Consider the following 15226-nt stretch of genomic DNA (forward strand, 5'->3'; position numbering starts at 1 on the left):
AAGGTAAGGGGAGAAGCCTAGGAACTGTAAAAGGTCCACCTATGCCTTTTTCTCCAAAAAATACATATATAAAATGTATAACTGTATGCCTTAAAATGTCTCCTCTAGAGGGAGTATATTACACTTACCTAGTACGATGCCTTTTTCAGCAGCTCTGTGTCTGGCTATAGCAGCGGGTGTGGTCCCTGCAGCCAGAGGGGAGTTCTTAATTGAACAGATGGTGTTCCTCTTCTGAGGTATCTAAAGGGGTTACAGCAGTAGTTTATGAACATACAAAACCGGTCATTTGCATTTTTTGTATAAAGTGAAGTCTTCCTTTAAAACTAGGAGCGTAACAAACACTGCTGATAAAAATTCCCCTCCCCTCTCCTGCCTGAGAGGTGCGGTAACAGCTGACACTTATGTGTAATCAGGTTCTCACCTGAGGCTTAACACAGACGCTCTCAGTTCATATGCTGAAGACAGAAGTCTGTCACACTAAGAGACACAGGAGCGCTGGGCATGTAAAGGTGTGTAAACAGGCATTTCCAGCACAGGAAATATTATGGTACTCAGCATCAAAGGCAGATCCTTATGGTGACATTGTTTTCTTTTGCTAAAACTATTGCTCAGCAAATACCATAATTTGTTAAAGTGTCTCTGCTGTTGTGCTTAGCACGTTTGATTTCCAGTGTACCACAAAGGTACCAAAGATTCCACCCCCAGGCGCTGGGAACTCCAGTCATGCCTCCACACTGTCATCCTCTCTGGAGATACCTGACATGGCAAGCCAGGGTGAGTCATTGGAAGCAATTGGTGGTGCAACTGCTTCTCACACTTCAGCCCCTGTGTATGTGACTGAAGATGCATTCCCTTCTGCCCTGTTGGGCTTAGAAGGAAGATTAGCGGCTTTAATTGCATTCTCCATCCAAGAAGATAGGAAGCATGCTAGATCCCCCTTCCCAACCTCAAACCCTTTTTTCCAAGGGAACAGTGGGCACAGGATGAGATGTTATCCTCAAGTGATCACGGGGAAAAACAAGCCAAATTTTCTTCTGCGGAGGAAACAACAGTTGATGAACCTTATGCAACCTCACAGTCTGACAGATTGATGGTACAAACTCTTACAGAGATAGTTCATTCCACTTTTTATACTACTCCTAACAGAGTAAGCTGAAAGTCCAGGTCCCTTTGTTTTTTGTTTTTGTTTTTTAAAAAAGAGAGAAAAAAAAACCTTTTACAGCGCTTACTTATGCTGAATGGGATCATCTGGATAAGCACTTCTTCCCTCTAAAGAGTTTCTCAGTTCTCTATCATGGAGGAAAAAAAATCACAAAGGTTGGAAAGTACCAGCAGTAGACGCTGCTATTTCCAGCATCAATAAAGAGGCATAATTGCAATGGCGCTATGTTTTGCCATAGATGCCATAAAAGACCCTATCCACCAGGCGTCTTGCCTTGCTCTTGTGCTAAAACACATGCTTAGGACCCTGTGGTTAAAAGGGTTGGTCAGCCGAAGCATCTTGCAAAAAAGGGTGTCTGACTAGTTTCCCTTTTCATTGGGGAAGGTTTGGTGAAATACAGCCAAATGATTTCTAGCAGTAAAGCTCTTTTGTCCAAAAGAAGGTATAAATGTCCTTTTTATTTAAAGTGAAGCCACAACAGCTCACAGGTTAAGTACGGCCAGTGCAGCCATGGGAGACTTCCTGACAGACATGGGTTCAGATCCACACGTCGGCGTTCACTAAGTGAAGGAGCCACTCCTCACAGGTTAACTACTCTGACGGCCAGCGTAGCCATGGGAGGCTTCCTGAAAGACATGGGACCTCGTCCTCACGTTGGCTCCTTGTGACCTTGGACAAGTCACTTAAACGGATTCCTTCCCCTGTGCAGGGGAGTACTGTTCAGATCTGTGCGACTTCAAGGTAGTCCCTGCACTACTTTGGTACCACTTTAACGCGACTTGAGGTCCATAGACCTCTAGAATACACAGGCATTGTTTCCTGTCGCATCAAAATCGCGCCCCCGACGTATTCTCTGCGGCAAAAGATCATGGTAAAATCACGCAACTTTGGGGTTGCAATATTGGAAACTGAGCCTAAGAGGAGAAAATATTCAGCCCTTGTATACATGATTGAAAATGCGTTTTTCCTCCGCCCTGAGGGGCCTAGAAGGAAAATTAGCAACTTTAATCGCATCCGCTATTCAAGGATGGGAAGCGTGTTAGATCCCCCTCCCCCACCTGAGATCCCTCATCAAGGAAACAGTGGGTAGAGGATGAAGGATTACCCTCAGGTAATCGGGAAGAAAGGCAAACCGAGTACTCCTCTGCAGAGGAGACAACTAGAGTTTAACTTTTTTTTCAGCCTCACAATCTGAGAAATTGCTGGTACAAACCTCTTACAGAGATGATTTGTGCCTCTTTCAAGCTACCTCTAGTAGTCGGCTGATAGTTCTGTTTTTTCTTAGGTGCCTTTTTCATGCCTTTCCTGTACATGTACAGAGCCACGCAGAAATTCAACAGATCCATTCTAGATCTAAAAGAATCTAAATCAGTTCCTGAAGATCCGCTCCTTTCTATGGAGTCGATCAAGTCAGTAGTTTCTATCCTGCAAGGAGGAAAACTTCTGGCGCCTATCGGCATCAGGGATGCATATCTGCATGTCCATATATTTTCCGCTCACCAAAGGTTTCTGTGGTTCGAAGTAGAACAGCAGCATTTCAGTTTATAGCCTTGCTCTTCGGGCTAGCTACAGCACCTCGAGTGTTCACAAAAGTGCCAGCCCCACCTGTAGCCAGGTCAAGGGCACAGGGCTTAAACAGTCTTGGCATACCTAGACGATCTATTGCTAATAGACCAATCGCTGTTCGGAGTAAGGTGTACGCATTACAACCAGTTACCTGGAAAGGTCTGGGTTGCATTCTCAACCTAGTAAAGTCTCCATTAAAATCGCTAAAAGAGGGCTGCAGTATTTGGTTCTGATCATAGATACAGCCCAGAAAAAGGGTCTTCTTGCCCAGAAAAAAAAAAAAAAAACCACAACTCCATAAAAGAGTTGTTGTGTATGGTCAGGTCAAAAGGAGGTCCCTCCATTCGCCTTTGCATGAGGTTGTTAGAAAGGATGGTGGCTTCATTCGAAGCAGTTCCCTTTGCCCAGTTCTATTCGAGACTGTTGCAAAACAGTATTCTATTTGCTTGGAACAAAATGATCCAAGCTTTGAACTTGCCTTTGCGGCTGTCCCAAAGCCTCAATTGGTGGTTACTAAAGAATGTCCTAAAGGGTAAATCTTTCAGACCACTTATCTGGAAAGTGGTAATGACAGAGAAGACAACTGTCCAAGGACAGTGTTCAAGAACCGAAAGAGCCTTGCCCATCAACATCCTAGAGATTCGGGCAGTGCGTCTGGCTCTAAAAGCCTGGACTTCCAGGTTAAGGGATTGTACCAACAGGATCCAATCCGTCAACGCCACGGCTGTGGCCTATATCAATCACCAAAAGGGGCACCAAGAATCTCTCAGTGCAGAGAGAAGTGAACCATATTCTAACTTGGGCAGAAAGAAATATTCCGTGCTCACCGGCAGTTTTCATTCCGGGAATAGAGAATTTGCATGCTCACTACATGTGCCGCCAGCAGATTATTCCCAGGGGAATGGTCTATTCACCCCAACATGTTTCGGGCTGTTTGTCAAGGATGGGGGACTCCGGATGTAGATCTTCTAGCATCCAGTGCAACATAAAGTTAGTCAACTTTGTGTCCACAACAAAGGATCCATTTGCATGCAGAACAGATGCGTTGGTGATACTGTGGGATCAGCTTTTACTGATCTATGCATTTCCCCCTATTCAGTTGCTGCCTCGACTTCTTTGCAGGATCAAGCTGGAAAGAAAACCGGTAATTCTCGCAGCACCAGCATGGTCCAGAAGGTCATGGTATGCAGAGGTCGTAAAGATGGCAGTGGAGGATCTGTGGTCCCTTACACTAAGGCCAGACCTGCTCTCACAGGGGCCGATATTCCGTCCTACTTTACGAAGACTACATTTTAATGGCCTGGCTATTGAGACCCACATTCTGAAAAGACGTGGGCTTTCCAGGGCAGTTATTTCTACTTTAATGCTAGGAAGCCAGCTTCTAGAGCTATATATTATAGAGTCTGGAAAGCTTATGTTTCCTGGTGTGAATCCAAGGGTTGGCACCCTCGGAGATATATTAGAGGCAGAATTCTTGCCTTTCTACAAGTAGGCATAGAGATGTTGATGTAGAGAAGTTAGCCCTGAGTACTATTAAGGGCCAAGTCTCAGCCTTATCAGTTTGATTTCAAAGACCACTTGCTATGCATTCTTTAGTCCAGGGTTTCATGCAAGGAGTGATGCGGATTAATCTGCCAGTTAAATCACCCTTAAGCCCTTGGGACTTGAATTTTAGTTTTGTCAGTGTTACAAAAACGCCATTCGAGCCATTACAGCATGTTCCCTTAGTCCTTCTGACTAGGAAGCTATTATTTTTGGTTGCTATATCCTCAGCAAGGAGGGTTTCAGAATTGACTGCTCTTTCCTGTAAACAGCCATATTTGAGGACAGAGTGGTGTTGCGCTTTTGTCCAGGCTTTTTGCCAAAAGTGGTTTCAGGCTTTGAATGAAGATATTGTCCTGCCATCGTTTTTTCCAAAACCATGTTCCAAGGAAGAAAAGTCACTACATTGTCTTGACGTGGTGAGAGCAGTGAAGATCTATTTAAAGAAAACTGCTCAGATTCGTAAGACTGATGTCTTGTTTATTCTGCCAGAGGGTCCTAAAAAAAAAAAGGACAGGCAGCGTCAAAATCCACTGTGGCTAAGTGGATTCGGCAAGTTATAATTTGAACTTATGATTTAAAGGGAAAGATTCCCCCTTTTCAAGTTAAGGCACACTCTACCAGAGTGGTTGGTGCTTCTTGGGCAGTGCGTCACCAGGCCTCCATGTCTCCGATCTGCAAGGCCGCGACTTGGTCTTCAGTGCATACATTTACAAAATGTTATCAAGTAGATGTAAAATGGAATGAGGATATCACCTTTGGGCGCAGTGTGCTGCAAGCAGCAGCATAAATCCTCAAGGTCTGGGGGTGCCCTACGGGTTGGGTCTCCCTCCCCTCAAGTAGCATTGCTATGGGACATCCCACTAAGTAATTACTTGAGGCTCTGTGTCCTATGATGTGCGATAAAGAAAATAGGATTTTTAAAACAGCTTACCTGTAAAATCCTTTTCTTGGAGTACATCATAGGACACAGAGCTCCCGCCCCTCTGTTTTATGGCGTGAGAGTATATTGCTTATATTGCTTGGCTACAAAAACTGAGGACTCCTGGAAGGAGGAGGGGTTATATAGGGGAGTCAACTTCCTGTATTGGTTATACCAGTGTCAACACCTGAAGGTAGGCCCATAACCCACCAAGTAATTACTTGAGGCTCTGTGTCCTATAATGTACTCCAAGAAAAGGATTTTACAAGTAAGCTGTTTTAAAAATCATATTTTTTCCATTTTTTTCTTGGATATTTTTTATAGAAGTAAAAATATTGTTTTTTTGTTTTCAAAATTGCCTGTCTTTTTTTGTTTATTGCTCAAAAAAAAAAAAAAAAAAAACTAACTAAAGAACTCTCTACGTAGTTTAAGGTTAAACCTCTTTTCTTCTCATTTTAATGAGTGGCCACGAGTCTTGTTAAACTCTCTTCTGCAAAAGTTTTATTCCTATTGTGGGGTCACCGGTACGGTATTTGTATATTGAAATCATATCCCCTCTCAAGCGTCTCTTCTCCAGAGAGAATAAGTTCAGTGCTCGCAACCTTTCCTCGTAACTAATATCCTCCAGACCCTTTATTAGCTTTGTTGCCCTTCTTTGTACTCGCTCCAATTCCAGTACATCCTTCCTGAGGACTGGTGCCCAGAACTGGACAGCATACTCTAGGTGCGACCGGACCAGAGTCTTGTAGAGCGGGAGAATTATCGTTTTATCTCTGGAGTTGATCCCCTTTTTAATGCATGCCAATATTCTGTTTGCTTTGTTAGCAGTAGCTTGGCATTGCATGCCATTGCTGAGCCTATCATCTACTAGGACCCCCAGGTCCTTTTCAATCCTAGATTCCCCCAGAAGTTCTCCCCCCATTGTATAGATTGCACTCATGTTTTTGCCACCCAAATGCATTATTTTACATTTTTCTACATTTAACCTCATTTGCCATGTAGTTGCCCACCCCATTAACTTGTTCAGATCTTTTTGCAAGGTTTCCACATCCTCAGGATAAGTTATTGCCCTGCTTAGCTTAGTATTGTCTGCAAATAGAGATTGAACTGTTTACCTCATCCTCCAGGTCGTTTATGAACAAATTAAACAGGATTGGTCCCAGCACAGAACCCTGGGGGACTACTACCCACTACCCACCCTTGACCATTCCGAGTACTCCTCATTTATCACCACCCTCTGAACTCGCCCTTGTAGCCAGTTTTCAATCCATGTACTCACCCTATGGTCCATGCCAACGGACCTTATTTTGTACAGTAAACGTTTATGGGAAACTGTGTCAAATGCTTTTGCAAAATCCAGATACACCACGTCTACGAGCCTTCCTTTATCTAGCTGGCAACTCACCTCCTCATAGAAGGTTAGTAGACTTAGTTCCCTAAGTACCCTCGGGTGCAAGCCATCTGGTCCCGGTGATTTATTATGTTAAGTTTCTCAAGTCTAATTTTAATTCTGTCCTCTGTTAACCATGGAGGTGCTTCCTGTGATGTGTCATGAGGATAAACACTGCAATTTTGGTTACTGAAGCCCCCCGATTCCCTCGTGAAGACTGAGGAGAAGAATAAATTCAATACCTTCGCCATCTCCCCATTCTTTGTAACCAGATGTCCTTCCTCATTCTTTATGGGGCCAATATGATCTGTCCTACCTTTTTTACTGTTTACATACTTAAAGAATTTCTTGGGATTTTTTTTGCTCTCCTCCGCTATGTGTCTTTCTTAGCCATCCTTATTGCACCCTTACATTTCTTGTTGCATGCTTTATAAAGTCTGAATGCTGATGATCCCTCAACCTTGTATTTTTTTGAAGGCCTTCTCCTTTGCTTTTATATGCATTTTTACATTGGAGTTAAGCCATCCAGGAATTTTGTTCGCTCTTTTAAATATATTACCCAATGGGATGCATTGGCTAATGCCCTTATTTAATATGCTCTTAAAGCAAACCCATCTCTCCTCTGTGTTCTTTGTTCCTAAGATTTTATCCCAATTAATGCCTTCTAGCAAGGTTCGTAGTTTAAGCAAGTTGGCTCTTTTGAAATTCAGTGTCTTTGTATTCCCTTTATGTTTCCTATTTGTGTGATTTATACTGAAACTAATTGACCTGTGATCGCGGTTACCTAAATTGCACCCTATTTCCACATTCGTGATCAGGTCTGTATTGTTGGTAATAGATCCAGTAATCAATACATCCAGTAATGCTTTATATCTAGTTGGTGCGTCTACCATCTGACCCGTAAAAATTGTTCTGCAAGACATTAAGGAACTGGTGAGCCTTAGATGAATGTGCAGTTCCCTCCGCCCAGTCTATGTCTGGATAAATAAAATCCCCCATTATGATAACACTTCCCATCCTTGCTGCTAATCCAAATTGTGATATGAGATCTGTCTCCACTTCCTCCCTCGGGTTAGGGGGCCTATAGCATACTCCCAGTATTATTTTCCCCTTTGCTTCATCCCTTTGGAGCCCTACCCAAAGGAATTCCACCTCCTCCCTAGCTCCCTTAGTGATGTCATCTCTCACATTCACTTGTACATTATTCTTGATATATAAGGCATACCCCTCCCCCTTTTTTACCCTCTATCCTTGCGATAAAGGGTATACCCTTAAATGTTTGCCAGCCAATTATGAGAGCTGTTGAACCAGGTCTCTGAAATTCCCACAAAATCTAAATCCTCCTCGTACAACAGTATCTCTAGTTCACCCATCTTGTCCGCCAAGCTCCTGGCATTGGTGAACATGCCACGTAGTTTAGACCGGTTGCATATTATCCTCGTATTGAGTGTTCTGAGATTGCAACTAGGACTTGCTACTATACTTACCTTGGGTTTTTGTGCTTTGGTCAACCTACCACGAATGCCCCCAATACAGTCCTCTGGAATATGTTCCACACTGACTATCTCTCTGGACCCCCCCCCCATCACCTAGTTTAAAAAAACCCTCTAACTTTTTGGCCATCTTCATTCCCAGCTGATCTGAACCCTCCTCATTTAGGTGCAGTCCGTCCCTTCTATAGTACCGGTTATCGACTGAGAAGTCAGTCCAATCCTCTAGGAACCCAAACCCCTCCTTACTACACCAGCTCTTCAGCCACTTGTTTACTTCCCTAATTTCCCTCTGTCTTTCTGGTGTGGCTTGCTGTACTGGTAGTATTCCTAAGAATACTACCTTGGAGGTCCTTTTCCTCAATTTAGCTCCTAATTCCCTAAAATTGTTCTTTAGGACACTCCATCTGCCTCTGACTTTGTCATTGGTGCCAACGTGCACCATGACAGCTGGGTCTTCCCCAGCCCCTCCCAGTAATCTGTCCACCACATCCATGATGTGCCGAACCTGAGCGCCCGGTAGACAAAATACTGTTCGGCGCTTCAGGTCTTTGTTATAGATTGCCCTCTCTGTCCTTCTAAGAATTGAGTCCCCTACCACCAAAATCTGTCTTTCCTTTCCCTTCGCTTCCCCCCACTGGAGGAGTTCTTCCCCTGGCAGCTATGAGAGTCCCTCAGCTCCAGCAGTGCTGGTCCCTGACTGGTTTCACCAATGTCACTCAATGGAGCATACTTATTGGGATTCTCCAGCCCTGGATCGGCCTCCCTGGCACTTCCCCCCTCTACCCTTCCTGACTGTCACCCATCTACTCTTTGCTAGTGCCTGCAACTCTTTGTCTCTTCCTCTCTGTCGTATCTCTGGCCTTTTTGTCTGTTTGTTCTTTGTAAAGTGCTTGCAAAACAAAAACCTTAGAAGTCTTGTCCTGTTTTTTTTTTCCGATCCACATCCTTTCTATACCAGAGCGAGTGGATAGGATGGCAGGCATAGACATTTCATTAAATTTGGGCCTGGCTAATAACCGGTCCTGAATTTTTGTATAGATCCCCTCTAGAAATTTGGCTCTTAACATGAGGTGAATGGCGATAAGCTTTTGTCCCTTAGGTGGTACATCGTGACCAACCTCCAGATCTGCATCTATTGCGTCTTGTTTCAGGCGAAGCCAGAAACAAACACATTCTTAAGGATTCTGGCTTAATTTCATTACATCCATGGTAGAGGTTCTACCATACAGCTCCGTAAGCTTTCCTAGAAGGGCCTTACAAAACTCTTTACCCCCAGATGTTGTCTGCTCATGAGTGGTGATGCTAAAACGAGACATTACAGCATCTGCCATTTCATCTCCTATTTTAGCCCTTAGAATTCTGGCACAGTCCATCCCACTCATTCCATAACTAAATTGGTTCTGACTGAATATTCTTGCGAACCCCCACAAATTCATCTTATGGTCTGGCAGTTTGGATAGGATGTTCCTGATCTCTGATGATGTAAAAAGGCCATGCCATACTACCCTCTCCCCTGGAGCCCTTTCTCTGTTTGCATTGGGGGCACCCTGAAATTGTTGTACCCAGACTCGAAAGGCCTAGGGGTGGAGAGTGGGTGTATATTGGGGGGGTTAATAGTGGACTAACGTATACGGTTTCACATACAGTGGGCTCTGATGAATAATCCCCCAGGAGAAGCATATAGAGTAGGTAGGCTAAATCATACTCTTTCAGAGCCTTTATACAGATCGTAGTTAGCTTTAGGTTGAAGAGCAGAGGCTTCAATGGTTATAGAAGATGGTTAAGGGAGAGAGTTTGAGCTGCAGGATGGAGAAACTGGAGAGGGATTGAGAGAGAGAAGAGTCAGCGACAGCAGGAACGGTGGGAAATTCAGGAGAGACAACAGCAGTTACAGATCCAGCTGATCCTGCTTGTCTCAACAGGGTTAGCCCAGAGAGGGCTTCCTCCATTTCCCTTATTGGATCACTAGGTTCGGCAATCTCCTCTGGCCAGGTATACATAATGCGTTTCTTCCGGACTGAAACTGCCTTCTGTATACCCTGGTGGTTCACCATAATAGTATGTACAACGACAGTGCACTACAATCAACCCTCTATATGCACACAGATGAAGTGAAAAAATAGATATATAAATCCTTAATATGCACACAAACAAAAATGAAAATAAAACCATTAGTAATATTGATGCTCAGTGCAATACAATAAATCATGTGCTTTGTGTAATGAAAAACTTAGTAACATACTAGGACAAAAGCACCAAATTAGGAGACCTAATGAGACCCCCAAAAGCTATAAAAATATCCACAAATGCTTGATAAATCTATGTGACGATTAGCCTGTCCAGAGAATGGCTTATAAATAGACAGTACAATGATTCACCAGAAGATTAATCCAAACAGCTTTTTCAAGGGTAGCCATGTGACAGACAGAGCTCCGTATTTATAAACAGGCCAGCGTCCAGGTTGCCATAGTGACTTTGGTCGTCATTGGATCATCCGTACCATTTAGCGCATATAAGTGATGATTACAGCTATCTAATTCATAATATATATTACTTTAATGGTACAATAATATAACATCAAGAGCTTTAACATATAAAATAAATACATAAGAAAGAGGACCCAAAAATTAGCACTAAAATGAAAATTCTAAAACCATCATTTAAAAACACAGCTAGAAACATAGTTATAGAACTCCCTCCTATGGTCACCTTCTGGAATTACTCTCCTCACTTTTATTTATTTAAACACTCCCTCCAGTGGTGATATGTGGAACTATCAAATACATGATGCTAAAAACATACTACAAGATCATAAAATAAAATAAACATTGTTAAAAAATAGAGAAGTTTAAAATTTGTAAAATCTAATACCACGTGAAGAACTAATCCAAGGTAAAGAAAAGAAATCCATACAACACCAAGAAATTTCCTTAATAATGAATTATAATGTTCAACATAGGCAGATTGAACACATTATTAATCTTCTGGTGAATCATTGTACTGTCTATTTATAAGTCATTCTCTGGACAGGCTAATCGTCTCATAGATTTATCAAGCATTTGTGGATATTTTTATAGCTTTTGGGGGTCTCATTAGGTCTCCTAATTTGGTGCTGTTGTTACTAGGTTGTCCTAGTATGTTACTAGGTTTTTCATTACACAAAGCACAGGATTTATTGTATTGCACTGAGCATCATTATTACTATTTCTACTATTTCTTACGAGTTCACCATAATAGACTTCTGAAGCCACAACTGATCTATGTCTAAAGTCTTTGTAGCCTGGAGTCTGGTTCTAAACTCAGTGAGGAGTTTCTCCCACCTCTAGGTTTCAAAAGTACCTTCCAAAGGAATACACCATGCTGTACCCTCTGACCATCTATGCCAATCTTTAAGAGGTCTTGTGGCCTGAGCCCCAAACCCAGACCTCATGTGCTGTACAGCTGTCTGGTGGGGAGCCTAACTTTTTTTCTCCCAAGCATGGACGGCCAATTACCCATGATGACTCGAATCACTTATGATGTATCCCTGCATACAGGGCACCCTTGCACTAACTTTTGGAGCAGTACTGCCTAGTGCCTATTTTTACAATACTGGCACCCGGCTTGTCAGACTATTTTACACGGCCTCTCGGTATGCTAGAATTTACTACTCACGTTGATATGCTATACAACCATACATCGGCACCCCTATAAACGTGTTCGCCAGAAAACTAGGAAGCACAATGAAACCCTCCGCTATTTAAAATTAAAAATGTGGCTTCTTTCCGTCTGTATCTAGATGTTACAACAATGGGGATGCCTCCTACCGTCTACTCACAAAAAAAGTTGACTGTCTCTACCCAAAACTGAATACAGTATTAATCTCCACAAAACAACTGAAATTAAGACCCCTTTCACACCGAGGGCGTTTTGCAGGCACTATAGCGTTAAAAATAGCGTCTGCATTCCGCCCTCAAACAGCTGCAGCATTGTTTCCAGTGTGAAAGCCCGAGGGCTTTCACACCGGAGTGCTGCGCTGGCAGGACGGGAAAAAAAAAAAAAGTCCTGCCAGCAGCTTCTTTGGAGCAGTGAAGGAGCGGTGTGTTTACCTAATTGAAATCAATGGGGCAACGCTGGGATACCGCCGGCAAAACGCCGCTATTGCGGGGCATTGCGGACGGTTTTAACCCTTTCTCGGCCGCTAGCGGGGGGTGAAAGCGGGCGAAATGCGGCGTTAATCCGACGGTAAAACGCCGCTATAAATAGCGACGTTTTACTGCCGACGCTATGGGCGGCCGGTGTGAAAGGGCTCTTAACGTAAAAAACTCCCAAAATGATTCTACTGGAAACAAACAGAATTCAGTACAAAAACAGACTATTTTCACTTGAGACTGAAATATTGCACAAAAAACAATGCAACTAAAGCCAAAAAGTGAAATGTAAAAAGATGACTTAATTTTCACTAAATGCTGAAATTCAGCCCAAAAGCAGAATAATTTCACCCAGAACCAGAATTCAGCAGAAACAAAATGGTAGTTGTAACAATTGAAATTCAACAATTCAATTCAACAATTGAAAATACAACATGGCCAACGAATTTTGGTCTACAACAAAATGGTCAATTAAATTTGGTCTACAACAAAATGGCCAATGAAATTTGGTCTACAAAAAAATGTCAGAAGAAATTTGGTCTACAACAAAATGGTGGTACTACCAACTGAAATTCAGTCACCAATCCCACCAAAACCAGCACAAACCGAGATTTCTTCACTAGAAAACTGAAATTTCTCAGCACAAAAACTGACTACACAATTGAGACACCAAATGAACACTTAAATGTATACGGACTAAACACTTTAGGCTATATTGATTAGGGCCTATAGAGGACTCAAATATAGGTTATTTAACTAACCAATATATCTAACACGAAATGCCAAAGTTATATAAAACACAAAATATACTTAACTCTGGCAACAGCTTCCACTGGAACAGGACAATGAGAAATCCTTGCTGCATGCTTGGCCTTTCCATAGCTCAAATTATAGTCCTGTATCCCAGAGACCACCCACAGGATGAAGTCACAGGGCGTAGCCCTCTTAACCACTAAAAGTGTCCTTTTGTGAGTGATGTCAGCAATACATTGTTGCACTTCCCCCCCATAGCCGAATGGTCAATTGAATATGCAGCAACCATTTTAAAACACGACGTTAAAACTTACTAAACAACCTGTGGGTGAGAGATATTATTACACATGTATGGGCACATGTGTCATGAATCAGTTAAATAATATCCACAACTGATACAATCTACCTGTTGGTCCCCTAAATAGGTAATAAAAGTACAATTCATAAATTTCTACTTCTCATAGGGGCCTAGCTTTCCTCATATACATCACAAACATATTACACAATATACCGTACTTATACCAAACACTTTAGGTTGTATTAATGGGGTCCTATAGAGGACTGAAATATACCCTGTTTCCCCGAAAATAAGACCTAGCGTGATTGTCGGTGATGGCTGCAATATAAGCCCTACCCCCCAAATAAGCCCTAGTTAAAGTCCTTGTAGGTCTTCTTTTCAGGGTAGGGCTTATTTTCAGGGAAACAGGGTAGGGCTTATTTGGGGGGTAGGGCTTATATTGCAGCCATCACTGACAATCAAGCTAGGTCTTATTTTCGGGGAAACAGGGTAGGTTAGCTTCCCATTTAACCACTTGCCGACCGCCTAACGCAGATATACTGCGGCAGAATGGCACGGACAGGCAAAATCACGTACCTGGTACCCGGTGCCCGAGGCGTTCGGCTTCTGTCTGGGAGCGTTCAGAGATGAGGGGGAGGCCATCCATTCGTGCCCCCCCCCCCCCGCGATCGCTCCCAGCCAATGAAAATCTTCCCCTGCCTCTGTATAGTACACAGAGGCAGAGGAAATGATGTCATATCTCCTCGGCTCGGTATTTTCCGTTCTGGCGCTGAGGAGAGAAGACATCTGAGTGGGTTACACCAACACACACACACAGTAGAACGTGCCAGGCATACTTTACACCCTCCATCACCCCCCCGTCACACTGACACCAAGCAGTTTTTTTTTTTTTTTTTCTGATTACTGCATTGGTGTCAGTTTGTGACAGTTAGTGTGGTAGGGCAGTTAGTGTTAGCCCCCTTTTAGGTCTAGGATACCCCCTTAACCCCCCCTAATAAAGTTTTAACCCCTTGATCACCCCCCGTCGCCAGTGTCACTAAGCGATCATTTTTCTGATCGCTGTATTAGTGTGACTGGTGACGATAGTTAGGGAGGTAAATATTTAGGTTCTCCGTCAGCGTTTTATAGCGACAGGGACCCCCATATACTACCTAATAAAGGTTTTAACCCCTTGATTGCCCCCTAGTTAACCCTTTCACCAGTGATCACCGTATAACTGTTACGGGTGACGCTGGTTAGTTTATTTTTTTATAGTGTCAGGGCACCCGCCGTTTATTACCTAATAAAAGTTTAGCCCCCTGATCGCCCGGCGGTGATATGCGTCGCCCCAGGCAGCATCAGGTTAGCGCCAGTAGCGCTAACACCCACACACGCACCATACACCTCCATTAGTGGTATAGTATCTGAACGGATCAATATCTGATCCGATCAGATCTATACTAGCGTCCCTAGCAGTTTAGGGTTCCCAAAAACACAGTGTTAGCGGGATCAGCCCAGATACCTGCTAGCACCTGCGTTTTGCCCCTCCGCATGGCCCAGCCCACCCAAGTGCAGTATCGATCGATCACTGACACTTACAAAACACTAAACGCATAACTGCAGCGTTCGCAGAGTCAGGCCTGATCCCTGCGATCGCTAACAGTTTTTTTGGTAGCGTTTTGGGGAACTGGCAAACGCCAGCGGCCTAGTACACCCTGTTCGTAGTCAAACCAGCACTGCAGTAACACTTGGTGACGTGGCAAATCCCATAAGTGCAGTTCAAATTGGTGAGGTGGCAAGCACAAGTAGTGTCCCGCTGCCACCAAGAAGACGACAAACACAGGCCCGTCGTGCCTATAATGCCCTTCCTGCTGCATTCGCCAATCCTAATTGGGAACCCACCACTTCTGCCGCACCCGTACTTCCCCCATTCACATCCCCAACCAAATGCAGTCGGCTGCATGAGAGGCATTTTCTTTATGTCCTCCCGA

The sequence above is a fragment of the Aquarana catesbeiana genome, linkage group LG01, assembly GCF_042186555.1.
Source record: "Aquarana catesbeiana isolate 2022-GZ linkage group LG01, ASM4218655v1, whole genome shotgun sequence".
NCBI lineage: Eukaryota > Metazoa > Chordata > Amphibia > Anura > Ranidae > Aquarana > Aquarana catesbeiana.